Genomic DNA, 13,977 nt, shown 5'->3' with positions numbered 1-13,977 from the left:
AATATTCCTCCTCGGACTGATCTTCCAACATTCAGAGGAAGCTACGTACTCACAAAGTACAACCGCATTAAATGCAGAGATCTCAGGATCTTATCTCTGCAGAGGTCATTCCTATCTGGTGGTTACTTTTCAAAGACGTCACATCTCCTGTCCATCAAAGAGAGTCGTTTCCACCCAAACAAGGAACCTCGAAGATTGAAGCCTCAGCCCAAATTCGAATTGCTCTCCAACGGAAGAAATCTTGAGGATGATTTACGCCAACGGATCTATTCAAGAGTTCTCCTACAAATAGCGCTCGATGATCACTTCAACCTTCACCGATTCAACAACATAAGCTGAAGCTCTGCCGAAATTGCTACTCAGCCTTAAGCTTAAACTCCTCAAAGCTTGAATCGAAGAAGAGAATTCCAAAGCCAAAATCAGTCACTGCTGATTACATACATTCTCTAAGACCCTAGGCATATATCTGTTTACCCAGAAGCCAAAGGTCAAACTTGCTTCAAAGAACTTGTTCTTTGTAAGTATAGTTGGCACTCGTTCAAACATCCCCCCATAAGAGTGTTTTGAGTGATTCGGAGGTCAGAAGGGTTTACTGACTCTGAGAGTCTTAGCACGGGTTGTGTTAAGCAAGGGAAATCCTACGCCAGTGAAGCGCGGGTACTGGAGAAGGGTTTTCTTCAGTGTACGGTTGTGTGCACCCGGCAAGCACACGGTTCAGTTTGCAGTGCACCTGTTAAGCACTTGCGGAGTGGATTGTTGGTCTGATCAACCAACCGTGGATGTAGGAAAGGGTTTTTCCGAACCACGTAAAAGTCTCTGTGTTGTTTACAGCTTTCAGTTTTACATTCTTACTTGTGTTATTTCAATTGATAAAACTAAATACTGACTAACTGCAAAGAGAAACCTTAACCAACAACTTGCTCCACTGAGGCTATTTCGAAACTAAGTTTAATTTTCGCTGCGTATGATATCAGTCTGACTGATCTATCTTTCGATAGTCAGGAAGAGTGTTATCATCTCTGTTTTAGCAAACACGACTGAAGCCCTTACTTGCATCAGTTAAGTTCCAGCTACTTAACTGATAACTCTTTACTGAAGAGCTTTCAGTATCAGTCGTCAACCCTGTTTGGTCAAAACTGATTTCAGTAAAACAGGCGTCTTTGTTTGCATGAAAAGTTTCGTTTTGATCTCTGATTGAGATCCCTCTGATTGAGGTCGGTAGATTAATTTGAAAATAGCCTATAGGTGTATTCCCCCCCCCCCCATACACCTATTCGAGACCCTCAGGACCTAACAATTGGTATCAGAGCAGGTTGTTCGCAAGAACTACCTGTATCTGACTAGTTCTAATTGAACTAGATCCTATTGAGGGAATTGTTGTTTTTGATCAAAATTCTTTTCTCATATTCCTTTTGAGATTGCTTGCTCTGTGTTCGTTTCCTGTTTCCTGTGTGCTTCTCCCTGCTTTCTCTAACAATGTACAGGAACCAGAAAGACTCCTCCAGCGATTATGTTCATACATATTTTCGAGGAATCAGCGAACTTGAGATGGGTTCATTGGATTCTGGTGAAGTAGAAAGATTCATCTTTCCAGAAGAATACGAGAGTCCAACCCACTCACAATCAGAAGGAACGAATAGATATGATCAAACTCGACTAGAGTATCAACACCTAAGAACGAGATTTGAAAATCTCCTTAGGGAGCACAAACAGATCATCAGAGAGACTGATCTTGTGCAAGATGCTCGAAGGATCGTCATGCGCCACTTCATTACGGATGAAGACGAAGAAGACAAAAGAAATGTACAGGAGCACAGACTGGTCAACAGACTGAAACTTCTTCAGTCTCAGAAACAAGAACTTCTACAACGTCTCAAGGAAACAGAGACAGAATTCAAAATGGCGTCAGAAGTTTTTGAATGAGTGATTCATGAGGAATCACTTCAGCACAGAAGAAAGATGGAACGTGAAAGGAACGTGCAGCAACAGCCAATGGACCTGAATTCAAAGGAGAATCAGTCATAAGACTCAGGGGGAACTTACACTCCAAACATCGATGTATCTAGTGATGATCACTGAGTAAGCTTTTCTCAACGATTTCACTTGTATCTATGACTATTTCTCTTTATCCTTTTTCGGCTGTATTGTGTATTGACTGACGTGTCATTGTTTTTGCACTCACATTTCTTTTAATTGACACGTGCAATTTTTTTTAAAAAACGGTTGACACACGAACACACGATCCCGCCCTTTTTACTAACAAGCGCCACGTGTCACGATTCTATTTGCACGGATTTCAAACGTTTATTGAAACCGCCTCTTGCACGATCTCTCACATTCTCTTCAAAAATGTTTCATCTTCGACTAAAGATTTACTCAATCTCAGAGAAATCTTTTGTGCAAAAACTCTTTGAGTGTATCTTTCTCTGCAAGACTAACAGTTAGAATCCACAGTTCAATCTCTGTGAGAACCAGTTTACAAACTTTTGCATAAAATCTCTCAAAAATTTAAATGGGAAAATCAGCATCTCAACAAGTTGTCTGTTACGAATCTTTTGTAACACTGGAGTCACTCCAGAATCTTGCTGATTTCAACAAGATCAACGAGATCTTAGAACAACATGGATGGATGAAGTTCGTCCAATGCTCACCTGAGTTTATTCTTGACGAGTCGATCATCAGAGAATTCTACGACAACATCAAGACTGATGAATCGACTGGTGAACTCAAAACAGAAATTTCTGTTTTCACAAATGAAGACTTCTCAGACTCAACAAAGATATCCATCAACATCTCTCAAGCGGCAAGAGAAGTGTTCAGCCTCCCAACTGATGGACCAGCACCTTTCTTCACAGATGATGAAGCCACAGAGTTCATGAGAGAAGCGCTGACGAGCAATGCAGCAGCCGACCGCATCATTACCAATGTTCTGAGCATTTCAAGGATACATCATCATCTCAGACCTATTGCCAAAATGATCAAGAAATGCTGGTTTGGCACTCTTGGATCCCCTGATCATCTCTCAAGACCTCACAAACTGGTGCTGATCGCCCTGCTTCAGAAAGGCCCATTCAACTGGGAGAAGGCTTACCTTCAGATTCTTGCTGAAGAAAAGAAGGAATCCCATTCCACCAAGCATCTGCGACAAGGAACCAGAGTCTCGGCACTCATTCTCTTTAGTGCAAAGGAGACACCATGTTTCTGGAAGAACACCACTCAAGTGTCTTCCACCATCCATCTGTTTGAAAACCAGAAAAGTTCAGTCAAAGGGAATGTCAGTATCTCAACTGAAATCCCTCTCCTCACTTCTGAGACACGCTACAAGACTCGAGGCTCAACCAAAAGAAAGTTCGACAGCTTGTCATCCCCAGTCAAGATCTCACTTGACACTCCTCAGAGGTCTCTAAATGAGGATCATGAAGAAGCTGCACCAAAAGCTTCAGAAGAAGTGCTGATTCCAAGCACTGAATCGACTCAGCAACAGGCTCCCACTGTTCCTCCACCAGATAAGGAAGATCAACAGCCAGAGAAGACACAAGCAACCAATGACAGAGAAACTGATTCTGAAGAACTTCCTCTCAAAGGTTTCTTTCACTACTGTCTTGAAGGGTTCATCAAGAAGGCAAAGTTTGATGAACCTGCTGACATCAACGCCGCATCCTCATCCTCAGCCACTGTCAATCAAACTGACCTTCTCAAAAACTTCGTGACACAACTGTCCGAACACTGTGTCACAACCCTTTTTCCCTCATCTTAGCTTCCCTAAATCCTGAAGAGTTCCAGGCTCTTGTCAGTTACTTCTTCTTCATCTTCGTGAAAACCCTGCCCAAATCTCAATATAAGGAGATTGATGAAGTTCTCACTGAAGGAGAAATGGAAGCATTGGAGAACAACATCTTTGAGAAATTTAGAGTCACCAATGTTTGGGATGCTATTCACGACTGGGCACCCAACTTCAGACTGTACCTGACTTCCAGAGGTCTTCTCAAAGAAGATGATGCTGAGGACACTGAAGTCCACCATGAATCTCCACCACATCAGACGGCTCCAGCCAACGCAAGAGATGAAGAAACACCAGTTGAAGAGCAAAGATCTGCAAGACCTTGCACTGATGAAAGTTTTGAAATGTTGATAGAAAGGCTGATCATTCAAGAAGAAGCAACTTATGAGCTGAAGGTCAAAATAGCTTTCCTTGATTCAACAGTCGCACATCTTCAACAGCAACTGGAAGTTCAGAACAAGTACAGTGGTGTTCCTGTATCTGATGTAGAAGACAAACGAGAAGAAGACAAGAAAGGGAAAGGGAAGATGACTGAAGAACCGAACGGAAGTCCTCCAAGGAAGCCAAGCAAACAGCTCCGCATCAACTAAGGACTAAGGAAGATCAAGGAATGTCATCTTATCAGAAACTCTTTATTTTGTATATGATGTTCTTAGATTGTCTTAGTTCATTCTTCCTTGTTATGTTCTTCTACACAACTTCTGATACATTGTCCATTACTGATCTCAAGCTGATTTATGATTATTCAGTCTTTGTTCTCTTTGCCTATATTTATCTGTGTTGATTATGGATTATCTAATTTAGGGGGAACTCTGATTAAGCTTATTCAGTACTTGACTGTTGTCCTGACTGATTGTTGGGAACTTGTTCGTATTCACTTTTTGATTTGACTATTAAATAAAATAGGGCCTATAAGTGATAATGATTAACTGACGACATTGCGTTTTGTATTGGAGTTTCAAATTCTGAAAACCCTTTTTATGCATATCTTTTCAAATCATTGCATGCTTTGTACGCCGCCTATTTTCAGTAAGAGATCATGCCAAAATATTCCATATCTGTTCTATATCTCTTATTTCAAGGCACTCATCTGACGGACATTAATTACGGACGTCAAAATTCATTAAAACTGATTTGGCGCGCAGATTTCAAACCGCCCACGTCTTTTTGATTGCCCTAGGAAACTTTTCATCTCCCACGATCACACTTTCTCCATTACGACCACTCCTCAATCTTCCATCACTTTTGCATTCTCTCTAACTTTCAAAATCCACAGCAATCTATTGTGAGATACCTTCCTGTAAAATTTTCTTCACATATTTCTTTTTGAAAATGGCCAAGACCAACATGAAGAAAAATGACAACAAGAAGGAGGCATCGAGAGAGAAAGAAGTCAGATATGAGCAGACGGTGCACAAAGAATCCTTCGAAAAGAAGCCAGAATATGCAAAGGTCTCAGAAATTCTTCACCGACACGGTTGGACAAGGTTTATCACCAGTGAACCGAAGTATCTACTCGACGACGCTGTCAGAGAATTCTACAAGAATCTCGAGTTCAACGATTCCGAAGAAATGATCTCAAAAGTTAGTATCATCGACGGGCCAAACTGCATCGAAGAAACTCTCAATGTTTCTGAAATTGTCAGAAAACTGTTCAATCTCCCGAACAGTGGATCTACCCTCTCCTAGACTAACTGATAAGGACGCAAACCAAACTCTCAAGTCTGCAATGAAGGATGAATCTGAATCAACGGAGAGTCAAGTTACTCTTTCCCATCTTCATCCGGAGTTTGCCATGCTGGGCAAAATTATCCAGAAGTGCTGGATAGGTGCAACCGGGACTCCCGACAAAGCTTCTCAACGACAGAAGAATGTCATGGCAGCTCTCATGGAGAATGAATCCTACAACTGGGAAGAAGCTTATCTGAAGCTTCTCTTCAATGAAGCTCACAACACGAGGCCGGCGACGATGGTTCGACAAGGGAACAGGGTCTCCCAAATCATCATTGAAGGAACAAAGAAGCACAAATTTGTGCGATGGCAAAAAATGATCGAATTCACAGATAGCCTTCGTCTCTTCAAATTGGCAAGAAGAGATCCCAAACCTTCTCCGAAGACGAAGGTAATTGATATCTCATCTCCACCATCATCTGACTCTGATGATACACCTGATTCACCGCCATCAAATTCTCCTGCTCACACAAATGTGCCACGCCGAGTTCGTTCCATCCTCCCTAAAAGACCTTCCAAAAGACCTACTGAGATGCCTTGGAAACTCTCCCCAAAATCCAAAGGCAAAGCAGTTTTGGAAAATGTCCCAGAACTAGCCCCCATCTTTCTTTCAAAAGGTACTCAGGAAGCAGTTGAACTTCAGACCGAAGCTCAACAAAGTGCCACAAATCATCTCCGACGTATAATTGGTGATGTTGATACGTCCTCAAAAGTCTACCGGAACCTTCATAGACTTCTCACGTATACCTTCGTGAAGACGGCGCCATGCCCAAGAATCAACAGTCTTCACAGCCCTGAAACTGAAGACTCGTTCGAGATGGAAGAGGCTTCTCTAATCAGTCTCTTTCAAATTGAAAGTGTTTGGGATGTAATTCATGACTTTGACAAATTTGCCATGAATTACTTGTACATGTCACTCAACGACGATGTTGGAACGCCAAAGATATCTGAAGAGCCTCTCACGATAGAACAAGTAACTGATGTTCTCAGCTCTCCAGTTGGTGACACTGATCAACCGGCGGAATCAATTGCTGACCCTGCTGCTGCTGAACAACCAATGACTGATTCGATCAGTCAACCGGATTTGCCATCTACGCCTCCAACAATTCCTACTGAAGCAGACCGGACTTGCATCCCTGAAGCTGTTGCTACTTTACCAGAAGCAGAACAGAGATCAGCTGACAATGCTGATCGCCCAATGTCTGAAGAACGAGTCGAAGACATCCCCAAGTCTCCTCCGCCTTCAACGACACCACTCTTGAACACTGATGAGCCTACTCCACCTGAAGGCCAGAACATCAGTCAAGAGAAATCAATTCCTCAGCCTTTTGCTGAAGGAAGAACAGAACGTCCTGCTCCAACCAGCCAAGCCGAGGCATCCACATCCAAAGCCCATGAAGATCGTCAGCAAGTGCAGAATTATCCTGCCGACTCAGACATCCCAATAGAACATGTAGAGCTTCCTCGCGCAAAAGGACTAGTTCTATTTGACTCAGACTCCGAAACTGACGAGCTCCTTACTGTCTGGAAGCACAATCGGCCACACAGGAATCTACTACGGATTTCTGATGATGCTGAAAAACCGATGGATGTTCTGCTTGAGCAGCTTGCTGATCAACGGCTTGAAATCGACTTACTCCAACACGAGCTCGAAAGACAGAATATTTACGGAGAGAAGTTCGTGAAGAAGCTTAAAGAAGTCGAGAAACAGGCAATTGCAGACATGATCTATCATGCCGAATTGATAGGTAAGCTCCAACAGCGGATGGATACAGAAGAAAAAGCTCTGCTCACATACAAGCTGGAAATGCTTGATTCAAAGCAAGGTCTTCCCAAAATCAAGAAGGATCACGAGGAATTATACACACTCTTCCTGGAATCAGAAATTCAAAGGAAGACACAATATCTTGAGGTGACTGAGAAGATCCGGGAAATGGAAATTGACTTCCTAAAGACGTTCATGCCAAGAACAGAAGTCAACCTCCTCATCACAAAGACAGTAGAACCTTTTCTGCAACGACTAGCACAGGTGGAAAGGCAAATCCAACGACCTCAAGAGTCCCCTGACTCCGCCCTCCTTCAGAAAATGTTCAATGATCTTCAAGAGCTGAAAAATCGACTTCCTCCCGATGATGCCAAAAAGGGGGAAGAGGATATAATAAAGCGCATCCGAAGGGAAGAGGAAATGATCCCCTCTGTCTTTAATAGGGTTGAAAACAGGGCTGAAGAGATCATAGCAAAAGTTGCTCCTTCTTTTGTCTCAGTCGAAGCCAACAGAAAGAGAAGCAGAGAAAGCTCCTCAAATGAGCCAGAATAGAAGAAGAAGAAAATCGACTTCATTTCAACTCTAAAGGATGGTCAGAAGCTCGAACACTACCTTAAGAATGGACTGATTGTATCATATTTGGAGAAGTTTGAGCGACCAGACAAATGGATACCGTCAGAGTTGAATGACTGGTTGGAGAAAACCAAGGAATGCTACACCAAATGGATGGTTTTTGCAAACGTCCAAGGTGAAGGGGAATACAGGAATGAAGCCTGGAAGTATTTTCTGTTGCAACTGAAAGAACGAGAAACGGTTATTAAAATGCAAGATGCTCAGAGAATATATGGAAAAAGGATTCATGACCCTCAGAAGAAAATTATGACTCCACCAAGGATCAAGAATGGAGTCGACAGAGAAAGGATCAAGAAAGAAGTCAGAGTCGTATGCAAGATTTAGACTATTCATCCAGACTCCAAGGACGGCAGACAGATCTGGGAAGCAGCTTTCAATCTCTACAATCAGAAACCATGAGTCGTTTGGAGGTCCTCTATATTGTTCTTTTCCATTTTCAAGTTGTAACTTAGACTGATGGCTTATCAGTCTTTTATTAATGAAAAAAACTTCTTTTTGATCTCAACCTGAAGACAATGACTCTTTGTCCAGGCTCTGATTATGGTTTTTCTGTCTTCTCCTTGTTCTGTTTTAGAACTGTTTTCGTTCTTAACTCTAAGTACAAGTTTTTAGGTTCTATTGTTAAGGGGGAACTGTTTTCACCCCATGTTTAGAACTTGTACTGTGAGTTCAGCCTTTTTGCTGTCTAGAACTGCTGTGTGGTTTTGGCATCATCAAAAAGGGGGAAATTGTTGGGAACCTTGTGGAATATCCTAACCCTTGTTTTGATGATACCAAAAATCATAGGACTTAATTGTAATAAACTAGAATTGTTTAGAACTCAAGTGTTAGAGTTCGTTTCTAGTTTAGTCTGCGGTGTCAAAGACTGAAGACTGAAGACTGAAGACTGAAGAACGAAGGACTGAAGACTGAAGACTGCAGATACCAACTGAAGTATCAGTTGAAGAATCAGTTGAAGACTGATTACTTAATGCGCGCAAAGGACTGATACTAAAGACAAGTATCAGTTGAATATTCCTCCTCGGACTGATCTTCCAACATTCAGAGGAAGCCACGTACTCACAAAGTACAGCCGCATTAAATGCAGAGATCTCAGGATCTTATCTCTGCAGAGGTCATTCCTATCTGGTGGTTACTTTTCAGAGACGTCACATCTCCTGTCCATCAAAGAGAGCCGTTTCCACCCAGACAAGGAACCTCGAAGATTGAAGCCTCAGCCCAAATTCGAATTGCTCTCCAACGGAAGAAATCTTGAGGATGATTTACACCAACGGATCTATTCAAGAGTTCTCCTACAAATAGCGCTCGAGGATCACTTCAACCTTTACCGATTCAACAACATAAGCTGAAGCTCTGCCGAAATTGCTACTCAGCCTTAAGCTTAAACTCCTCAAAGCTTGAATCGAAAAAGAGAATTCCAAAGCCAAAATCAGTCACTGCTGATTACATACATTCTCTTAGACCCTAGGCATATATCTGTTTACCCAGAAGCCAAAGGTCAAACTTGCTTCAAAGAACTTGTTCTTTGTAAGTATAGTTGACACTCGTTCAAACCTCCCCCCCATAAGAGTGTTTTGAGTGATTCGGAGGTCAGAAGGGTTTTCTGACTCTGAGAGTCTTAGCACGGGTTGTGTTAAGCAAGGGAAATCCTACGCGAGTGAAGCGCGGGTACTGGAGAAGGGTTTTCTTCAGTGTACGGTTGTGTGCACCCGGCAAGCACACGGTTCGGTTTGCAGTGCACCTGTTAAGCACTTGCGGAGTGGATTGTTGGTCTGATCAACCAACCGTGGATGTAGGAAAGGGTTTTTCCGAACCACGTAAAAGTCTCTGTGTTGTTTATAGCTTTCAGTTTTACATTCTTACTTGTGTTATTTCAATTGATAAAACTGAATACTGACTAACTGCAAAGAGAAACCTTAACCAACAACTTGCTCCACCGAGGCTATTTCGAAACTAAGTTTAATTTCCGCTGTGTATGATATCAGTCTGACTGATTTATCTTTCGATAGTCAGGAAGAGTGTTATCATCTCTGTTTTAGCAAACACGACTGAAGCCCTTACTTGCGTCAGTTAAGTTCCAGCAACTTAACTGATAACTCTTTACTGAGAGCTTTCAGTATCAGTCGTCAACCCTGTTTGGTCAAAATTGATTTCAGTAAAACAGGCGTCTTTGTTTGCATGAAAAGTTTCGTTTTGATCTCTGACTGAGATCCCTCTGATTGAGGTCGGTAGATTAATTTGAAAATAGCCTATAGGTGTATTCCCCCCCATACACCTATTCGAAACCCTCAGGACCTAACAGTATTCCTTAGAGACCAATTAATATTAGTTCCTATCCTAAATTATTATTTTCTATCTGGACAACGGAATTGAAGGTTTGATTTAAAACTAAGAAATATAAATACTGAAAAACAAATAAATCAAGCTGCAAGGAAAAATCAAATATAAATAAATTATCCCAAGGTAAAGGTTTCAACAGATTCAATTAAACAATGAAGATAACTCTTCTAGGACAATCTCAAAGCTAGTCTATACCCACTCCCGAGTCCCGTGACGTACAAACCGTTGATTACATACAAGGCTACCATCCCCGGATCACACTTCGAACATGCAACTCGTAAAAGTTCTTAGGATTAATGTTCTCACAAATACCAATTCACTTTAGAATTAACATGCAACTCGTAAAAGTTCCTAGGATTAATTGAATCAAAACCGTCAAGAATCCAAATCTGTTTACTTCCTAAACCCTAGGATAAAAAGATTACTAGCCACACATTGACATATGAACAAGCAATGGAAAATAAAGAATAAAAATAAACATTCACAAATAAACCGTAGGAAAAAAATGTAAATCTTCAGTTCTTGCTCTTGAAGTCTCCTCCGTCTGTCTCTCTCAGCTCTCAGGAAAAGTAGAATATGATAAAAGTGATAAAAGGTGTCTTCAATATATTTCTGGGGAGTATTTATATGTCATATGTCTCAAAATATAGGTCAAAACCGTGTAGGATCGAAAAATAGTTGAAATAATAATAATAAAAAAACGTGCAAAAACTGAGCTAGCACGCGGCCCGAGGTGCGGCCGCGCGCTCAGTTCACATGCAACGCCGATATGCTCGACGAGGTCCTGACAGCTTTCACATCGATTTTGTTTTGGCTCGTTCTCCCTCGTCCTAACTCTTATAGAGACGAAATACAACTTGTATTTCAGCAAATTCTTCCGAATTCTGCTTCATTATTTCTGAAAATTCGTTCAAACAACAAGGACGTGACAAGTTCTTAACAATAAACCAATATAAGCTCCAATAAACCATCAAACACACAAAATCCTCATAACTAAACATAAAAAATGACAAACCAAGAGGCAAAAATGCATATTTATCAACCCCCCAAACTTGAAATATTTTCCGTCCTCGGACAAAACGAAGATGAACCAAAAATGAATCAATAAGAGCGTAGGAAAAATTGACAACATTATGGCTTCAAATATGTCAACAAAATACCTACATGCATTTGCATCTTCTACATCAAAACGGTACAATCATGACAATCTTCGAACTATGATCTTCATGACTTGCAATCCTCACCAAAAAGTATAGAATATAAGAACTCTCCACTCTCAAGTGTATCAATCGACATGTGGACGTGTATACTCTCAAATCAAGCAAGACAAGTACTCAACCATAGGCTTGTAGATCGTCTTACCTCTCCATCACCTAATGTGTGCTCCTATAACCAAGATCAAAAAGGTTTTTATGTGGTTGTAACGTAGGCTATTTGGTAAGGTATGATATATTTGGCTAGTGACTAATAGATATGCCCAATTGTAACACAATCACCAACCTTATAGCATTTTTACATACCACAATCCTCCACAACTCAAAACCAAATTTTCCAACACAAAGTTCCATCACATCTCATCAATTATACTTTTCTAAAAACATCATATGCACCCATTTTTTTTTCTTCCAATTCTTTTTTCTCTTTTTTTTTTCGGCAATCACAATTTTTTTATATAACAAATTGTACGGTACTAGAATTTTTAAATCAAAATCAAGGTTCATAATCCATAATCACACATCTCCACAACGCCAACTATCCCCTGTCAACAATCGCCAATTCCACCCACGACTAAATCAAATAAAATGAAAAATAAGGCTCAAAGGGGGCGAACTAGGATCATATATAGTAAAAGGACAATTATAAGATATATAGGCTAGTAGGGGTGGGAATCGGGTCGGGTTCGGGTACCCTACCCGAAAAAATCGGGTACCCGAACCCGAAAATCGGTGAAAAACAGTACCCGATCCCGAACCCGATTACTAAATCGGGTACCCTAATACCCGACTCGGGTATCCGAATCGGGTATTCGGGTACCCGAATTTACCCGAGCTGTTAATGAATTGGATGCCCAAAAATCAAAATGCATGTCCAGATCCAGAAATGTAGGGGTGGGAGAAGAGGCAGAGGACGATGGTCGGAGGCTTGGAGCTCGGAGGCGGCGCGGCGCTGTTGCTGTGGGAGAAGAGGCAGATCCAGAAAAGAACATGCCGGAGGGGGCTGTTTTATAATCACCAGCGAAAACCCTAATAATTCTTTTCATAACAGATCTTTTCATAACAAAATATTTCATAACAGATCTTGTTCATAACAAAATTCGAAAACCCTAATAATTCTTTTTTTATAATCACACAGATCCATTAATCCCCACTAAATAAATTCGAAAACTGTTTAAAAAAAAAAAAAAAAAGAAGAAGAAGCGAGGGTTGCGGTGGGAGTTGCGGCGACGGCGGGGCTGCATCTGCACGGCTGCTGCGGCGGCGATTGCTGACTGGGGACACGGGCGGCGGCGGCGGCGGCGAACGATTGCTGACTGGGGACACGGGCGAGGGTTGCGGTGGGAGTTGCGGCGACGGCGGGGCTGGACTCTGGTGTGGGCGAGGGGCGCGGCGGCCGGGCTGGCGAGGAGCGAGGGGCTCGCGAAGGAAGAAGGGAAATAGGGAAATTGGCGAAGGAAGGAGAATTAAGGGAAATAAGGAATTAGGGGAATTAGGAGAATTAAGGGAAATAAGGAATAAGGAGAATCAGGGGCTCAACCGACTTCAATTTCAGATATTTTAAAATTAAATTTAATTATATAATTTAAATACATTTAATTAAAAAATCGGGTATTTCGGGTATACCCGATACCCGATTTTTTAACACCCTAAATACCCGAACCCGAACCCGACCCCTAATTTTTCGGGTATAGGGTACCCGATACCCGATTTTTTCGGGTCGGGTATCGGGTACCCGATTACCCGATCCCGAAATTCCCACCCCTATAGGCTAGCAAAGATGACCCTCTATCATATCAAAGTTATTAAGCACACCATGTGACCTCGAGGGAGAAACTAAGACAAGTTCTAGTGAGAAACATGCATGATTGAATCAAACACTCAAGAATAAGAAATAAGAATGTAAAAAAAAAATAATGACAATCAAGGCTCGAATCCTCACAGCTTATTTCATTGATTGCAACACCAAGAGATCATGCTTATCATTCATCAATCATGCTCAATCACAACAATATCAACACAAACGCATGCAATTTCACAAGTTACTGGGTCATGCTTTATGGGACGGAGGGAGTATAAATTTAATTTGATTTGAATTTAGTAAAAAATCAAATGCACATTTCTAGGCCCCTAGTATTACTTAGTTTAATTATGAATTTACGTGTCATTCATCTAATATGTGATCATTAATATAATAAACTACTATTTCAGGAAACTTAAATAATCTTTATAATACATCAAGTTTAAATAAATCGTAACCATGTTCACCATGTACACTACCTGTACCGAAGAACACAAGTTTAGATTAAATAACTTACATACCCAACGTAGTGTTTCTTATAATACACAACTTTTGTGCGATTTTATTCCACATTCGAAAAACTGTGTACAAATTCGTTAAATGTTCGAGGTTTTTCATAAATGGTATTATGACACTTATCTTACAACAATTCACTTTTAATTAATGCAAATTAAATGAAGTGAAAATTAAATACTGTGGACTTGAACTAGTA

The sequence above is a fragment of the Salvia miltiorrhiza genome, chromosome 8 (assembly GCF_028751815.1).
Source record: "Salvia miltiorrhiza cultivar Shanhuang (shh) chromosome 8, IMPLAD_Smil_shh, whole genome shotgun sequence".
NCBI classification, from domain to species: domain Eukaryota; kingdom Viridiplantae; phylum Streptophyta; class Magnoliopsida; order Lamiales; family Lamiaceae; genus Salvia; species Salvia miltiorrhiza.
The sequence above is the reverse complement of the archived record's forward strand: the minus strand, read 5'-3'. Positions refer to the sequence as shown.